Here is a 7,186-nt window from a genome sequence, read left to right as displayed (position 1 = left end):
CCCTCCTTCCCTCCTTCCCTCCCTCCCTCCCTCCCTCCCTCCTTCCTTCCCTCTCTTTCCTCTCCTTCTCTCATGAACATAAATAATTTTTTAAATACAATTTTTAGAATGTGTTTTATATCCTACAATGTTGTCTCATGGTGAGTTTTCCAGGCAAGCTGGAGAAGAACGTGTATTCTGCTCTTGTTGGGTAAAGTTGTCTAAAGGAAACACATTTTTCAGATAGGGTTTAGCTGTATAGCCCATGCTGGTCTCAAATTTGTGATCCTCTTGAGACAGCTTCTTGCGTGCTGAGATTACAGAGATATATCACCATACCTGGCTGTTTTCTTTTCACTTTTGAAGAATAATATTACAGGATACAGAATTCTAAGTACAGTCTTTTCATCTCTTTGAAATTTAAATATGTTGCTCCACTGTCTTGAACAACTCCTGAGAAATCAGATATGATACTTATCTTCTTTTCTCTGTAAAAAGGTGTTTTTCTCACTGTCCTCTTTCAGAATTTTTCCTTTTTCTTTGATTTTCTATAGCTTGAAAATAATATGCTTTTGCTGTTTGTTTTGCTTGGTGCTCTCTGAATTCTTGAACTCTTCTGTTTCAGTTAAAGTCTGACATTACTTTGGGGAGCTCAGCCATTGTTTTGATCATTTCTTCCCTTCTCTCTTTACCCTCCTTCTGATGCCCCTATTACATGTATTTATATCTGTTAGAGTTGTCCTTGGATACCCTGTTCTGTTTTGTTGGTTCGGTTTGGTTGATTGATTTTTATTTTATGTGTATGAATGAATGTATTGTCTGCATGTATGAGGTACATCATATGCATGCAATGTCCTCAGAGAGAAGAGAGTGTCAGATCCCCTGGAACTGGAGTTACGGATGGTTGTTAGCCACCACGTGGGTGCTGGGAAGTAAACCTGGTCCTCTGCAGGAACAGCCACTGCTCTTGACCTCTGAGCCAGTTCTCTAGCCCTGTTTTAGCTTTTATTGTGCAATCTTTTATTCTCGTTGTTTCTCAGTTCTGGAAATTTTTATTGAAATGTTCGGAAATCCAGGGCTTCTTTCTCCAGTCATGTCCTGTTACTAATAAACCCATCAAAGTCATTCTTCATTTCTATGGCAGTGTTTTTGATCACTATCATTTCTTTTTTAGGATTTCCATCTCTGTTTACCTTACTCATCTGTTTGTGCACGTTCCCCACTTGACCCATTAAAACTCTTGTCATTGCATGCACCAACATCTCAGTGTTAGGAGCAAAAATGGTGAGTCTTTCTGTAAGAAAGAGTATATTTTAAAATGAAGTGGAGATCTTTTGTGAGTTTTTTTTGTGTTTTTTTTTATGTCTTACAGGGCTTATATTGAGTTCAATATTGTATAACTGTATTAAATCATGTGAATTCCATGAGCACTTCATTCTTAAGCCACCAAAGATGTGGTCAAGTGACTCAGCAGCATGGAGATGAGGCACTCAAACAAAACAAAATAACCCTTTCAGGATTCAGGATGGAAATCAGTTATTTAAAAATGTGGCTCTGGGGCCTGGGGGTGTGGTTCAGTGACAAGGGCAGTGTGCACAAGGCACTGGGCTCAGTACCCAGTACCACAGAGAAAGAAAAACATAGACTGGTGAAATGGCTCAGCTGGTAAAGGCACTTGCCACCAAGCCTGACAGTCTGAGTTTGATTCCATATCATGGAAGGGGAGGACAGATTCCTACAAGTTGTCCTCTTTGACACGTGTGCGTCACCATCCCCCAGCAACACATGCATACACACACACACACACACACACACACATACACACACACAGATACACTAAAATATTTGAAAACAAATCTTAAAAATTAAAAAGCTGGTAGTATTGGGGCTGGAGAGATGGCTCAGTGGTTAAGAGCACTGGCTGCTCTTGTAGAGGACCTGGATTCAGTTCCTAGCACCTACATGGCAGCTAACCATAGTCTGTAGCTCTAGTTCCAAGGTATTGGACACTCTCTTCTGGCCTCCACAGGCACTGCACACATGGTGCACTTAAATATGTGTAAGCAAAACACTCATACACAGAAAATAAAAAAAAGTTAAAACAGCTATTTGGGGTGGAGCCTGCCTTTAAACCTTAGCCCTCAGGAGGTAGATAAAGTACAGCTCTGGGTATAGCATGGACACGCAACATGAATGAGGCCCTGACTCAATCCCAGGAACAAAAACCACTTAAGTGGTTCAATGGCATTCTAGGCAAATTTATAAGACTCATAAAACAGGCTAAAATAGATAAATACTTTTCTGTTCATGTTGGGGACTGAGCCAGGCAGCATGTATCTGCCACTCCATCCCCAAACGGTTTCTTTTTAAACTAATCTGCTTCTACAAGTGTGCCTGCTGAAACCCTACCCCCTACAAAAGCCTTTCCTTAGCCAGGTGAGGTGGCATATGTCTTTAATTTCAGCACTCAGGAGGCTGAGGCAAATGATCTCTGTGAGAGTAAAGCCAGCCCGGTCTACATAGCAAGTTCTGGGCCAGTTGGGGCTATAGGGAGACCCTGTCTGAAACAACAAAAACAACAAAAAAGCCTTTCTTTAAACAGCCTGGGATTTACAAAAGTGTTATTTTATTACTCTTGGAAGACATGCTCCCTAGCAGGTACAATTTTCAAAAGACATAGAACAAAGAACAATCAGCCTGCAGCACAGTGTTTGGTCTCTTACTGCAGGACTCGCATGGGGAGACTACCAGCTTTCTGTACTTCCCAGTGTGTGTGTAGCCAGAGGCATCTGGCAATTCTCATGAAATGGGCTGTCCCTGGCACTGACTTGCTCTGACACTGGGAGGGTCTCTTGGTTTTGTCAGGAAAAATAAAATGAAATTCCTTCATTCACGAAAAGAACATGCTAGGTGATTCTCATGGTTAATTTTTTGTTGTTTCTTCTGGGTCTCCCGTCTCCCTGTAGCCCTGGCTGTCCTGGAACTCACTATGTAGACCAGGCTGGCCTTGAACTCGCAGAGATCTGCCTGCCTCTGCCTCCCAAATGCTGGGATTAAAGGCGTGCACCACCACGGGCAATGGAGTCCTACCTCTGTTGAGTTTCTTCTTTCTCCTTATCCCCTAGGTTCCTCATTTTCGGTCTTTTTGAGACAGGGTCTCCCTGTAGCCCTGGCTGTCCTGGAACTCACTATGTAGACCAGGCTGGCCTTGAACTCGCAGAGATCTGCCTGCCTCTGCCTCCCAAATGCTGGGATTAAAGGCGTGCACCACCACGCCTGCCTGGCAATGGAGATCTTTTTTAAAGGTAAAAACTCATTCAATTTTACGTCTTACAGGGCTTATACTGAGTTCAATATTGTATTAATTCAACAGTGAACCTAAAAATTTTATAGCCACTTTTGAAAGAGCTGTATCTTTGCTCTGGAAACTGTTATTGAACATATTAAAGGTGTAATGATATGCTTCTTCTAAAAAGAAATAAAAAATAATATTAAAAAAATAAAACCCTTGTCATGTTCATAGCTGTTTTAAGTGCCCCATCTGGCAATTTCAACATGCCTGCTACATCTGAGTGCGATACTTGCTCTTTTTCTTCACATGGTGTATTTGCCTCTGTTCTGCTTTGTAATTTTTTTCTTGAGAGCTGAACATGGCATACTGTGCAAAAAGAACTACTGAAAGTAGGACCCTCACTGACGTGGGAAGGAGAGAGAGGCTCCCTGGTAGTCCTCGGATTAGGTCTGTCTTCTGTTTACGTTATGCTTGCGGACTGTGAACTTCACAAGTGTTTCTAAGTTTTTCCTCCTCACTTAGTTGGTACAGGGTGACTAGAGTAAGCCAGGGTTGGCATTTCCGCTTCCCCTTGTCAGTTAGTTCTCATAATATCAGAACAGGTTAGGCGCTTGTTAAATTTTTCCTGAAAGCTAAACTCATTAACAGCAGAGTGCTATGAATTTTGCAAACTGATGCCTTTTCCCTTCCATCTGGCAGAATTACAAGGGATTTTTTTTCTAAGATTTACTATGGAAACCTGGTCTAGCTCTTAAGCTGCATAATTTTGCTAAGACATACTGTAAATATATATTTATAAAAAATATATAGCTTTTCTCTCCAAAATGGTTATTTTTGCATTTTTACTCTCCAACCACAACATTCAGGTTGCTGTACATCTTTACCAGAATGTGGTATTATTAGTCTTCTAAATTTAATTTTAGCTATTCTATCAGTATGTAGTGGTGTCCATTATGGTTTAAATGTACATTTCTCTCTGACAAATGACATTAGGCATATCTCATACGCTTGTTTGCCCTGGGTATGTCCTCAGTGATGAAGTGCATATTCAGATCTTTTCTTATATTTTTTAAACTTGGGGGTTTTATTAATATTGAGTCAAAAGATATATATGTGTATAAATATGGACATGTATCAAATGTATCAACTACTCTTCGCAAATATTTTCTCCAGTCTGCGCCTTATCTTTCTCCACTTTCCAAAAAGCAACATTAAAGAGCAGAGACACTGAATTTTGACAAGGTTCAATTTATCAGTACTTTCTTTTCTAGTGTTGTGTGTATGAGAGAAACTGTCCTAAGAAAGCTTTGTATAACCCAACCAAGATCTTAGCTATTTTTCTTTTATATTTTCTTATAAAAAGTTTTTCATGTCTAACATTTAAGTCTGTGATCCCTGTCTAGCTAATCTGCCATCTAATTAAAGAAATATTCATACCAGGCATGGTGGCCCATGCCTTTAATCCCAGTACTCAGGAGGCAGAGGCAGGAAGATCTTTGTGAGATAGAGTCCAGCCTGGTCTACACAGTTTGTTCCAGGCCAAAACAAAATAGATATAAAAGGAAGGTGCACATTGAGGTGTAGCTGTGTCTCTTAGAAAGCCATCATCAAGTATTGAACTCAAGAGCTAAAGGACACAGCATAGAATAAAGGATCTTTCCTGAAGGAAAGCTGGGATTTTTTTTTTTGAGATCCTAAATAGGAGCATGGCCTTTATGACTTTCTTTTTATTTATAATTTTTTAATTGAATTTTTGTGTATTTCATACAGAACATCTTAATCATCTTTATATCCCCCTCCCCACTGGCAACCTCTCATAACCCCAGCCACTGGAATTCATGCATTCTGTCATTTATGTTAAGGCCTATCATGTCAAGTTAGTGTTCCTAGACGTCCCTCAGTGCAAGTTCATCCACTGAGGTCTAGTCAGCCTCTCTAGAGTCTCTCCCTTTAAGATCAGCTCTGGGGGCTGGAGAGATGACTCAGCAGATAAGAACACTGATTTTCTTGCAGAAGACCCGGGTTCAAATCCCAGCACCCACACGGCAGCTAACAACTGTCCCCATAACTCCAGTTCCAGGGGATCCAACAATCTCTTCTGTCCTCTGCATTGCATGACATGGGTGCATCTACCTACATGCAGGCAATACATGCATACACATAAAATAAAAATAATAAATAAAATATTTAAAAAAAAATCAGCTCTTCCTCACCTAGCAGTAATCGGCTGCCAATAATTCCTCGACTAATAATAATTCTTCACCTGTTATCCAACTCCACAGTTCTGGGCTGGGTTTTTGTGTCCTTGTGTTTGAATGGGTCTTTGCATGCTGGCACCATTGTTGTAGGATCATATGGGAAGAGTCCCAGGAGCCTATAGGACTCTATTTGCAAATGTTCATGCACCTCCTCCCTGACTCTTATAATCTTTCTGCTCCCTCTTCCACAATGGTCCCTGAGCCCTGAGTGAGTAGAATTTAATATCGGAATCCTGTCCAAGGACCCACACTCTGTACATTCTTATTCTCTATGTTTTGGCCACTTGTGACCTTTTGTGTTCCTGGCCCTCTATTGCATGAGGGAGTTTCATTGATGAGATTTGAGAGATGCATTAGTGTCCTCTTTACCCCTTGTTCTATGTTCCATGAGTCTTAGATGTAGAGGTTGCATTATAGATGTGCACTTAGGCTTGGGCAATTCACAGATAATCTCTGTGTATCACCAGTTGTGGAACTCTGGAATAATCTCCATCTGTAGCAAAAGAAGCTTCTTTGATGAGTGGTGCTAGGATTTGGTGCTAGGATCCACAAATGAGAGAGAGAAAACATATGTCTTTCATTTTTCTGAGCCTGTGTTACTTCACTTAGTAAAGCAGTTTCTAGTTCCATCCCTTTACCTGCAAATTTCATGATTTGGTCTTTCTTTACCGCTGACTAGAACTCCATTGTGTAAATGTACCACATTTTCATTATCCATTCATCAGCTGAGGGACACCTAGGTTGTTTCCATCTCTTAGCTGTTGCAAAAAGAGCAGCAACAAACATGGATGTGTAAGTATCTCTGCAGTAGGATGAGTCCTTTGTGTATATGCCAAGGAATGGTACAACTGGGTCATATAGTAGGTTCATTTTTATTTTTTATTTTTTTTATCTTTTTGAGACAGGGTCTCCCTGTAGCCCCAGCAGCCTGGCTCACTATGTAGACCAGGCTGGTCTTGAACTCACAGAGATCTGCCTGCCTCTGCCTCCCAAGTGCTGATATTAAAGATGTGCACCACCACACCAGGCTCATTTTTAGTTTTTTAATAGGATTCCACACTGCTTTCCATAGGGGTTGCACAAGTTTGCAATCCCACCAGCAGTGGATGAGTGTTCCCCTTTCCCCACATCCTTGCCAGCATTTGGTGTCATTTGTTCTCTTGATCTTAGCCAGTGTGACAGGGGTAAGAGAAACCTTAAAGTGGTTTTTAAAGTGCATTTCCCTAATCACTAATGATGTTGAACACTTTTTAAGATGTTTCTTAGCCATCTTTATTTCTTCTTCTGAGATTTTGAGAATCTCTCTGTTCAGATCCTTAGTCCATCTTTTAATTAGGTCATTTGTTTTCTTGCTTCTTTGTTTTTTGAGTTCTTTATAAATTCTGGCTATTAAGCCTCTGTCAAATGTGTTGCTGGTGAAGATTTTCTCCCACTCTATGGGTTTTCTTTTCACTTCCTTGGTTGTTTCTTTTCCTGTATAGCAGCTTTTCAGTGTGATGAGGTCCCGCTTATTGATCCTTGACCTGAATTCCTGAGCAATTGATGTCCGGTTTAGAAAATCCTTTCCTATGCCTATATCTTGAAGGTTACTGCCAATGTTTTCTTCTAACAGTTTCAGGTTTCACATTGAGGTCTTTGATCCATTTGGAGCTGACTT

At 40.6% G+C, this 7,186-nt stretch overlaps 1 pseudogene; it reads right to left on the bottom strand.

The window, feature by feature from the left end:
• The window catches only part of LOC115070340, an 11,509-nt pseudogene extending 5,898 nt beyond the window's left edge, over positions 1–5,611 (bottom strand).
• Positions 5,612–7,186: the final 1,575 nt, after the last annotated feature.

This window comes from Nannospalax galili, unplaced genomic scaffold (genome assembly GCF_000622305.1).
Source record: "Nannospalax galili isolate Female #2095 unplaced genomic scaffold, S.galili_v1.0 scaffold235, whole genome shotgun sequence".
NCBI lineage: Eukaryota > Metazoa > Chordata > Mammalia > Rodentia > Spalacidae > Nannospalax > Nannospalax galili.
This window is presented reverse-complemented; position numbering and strand designations above follow the sequence as displayed.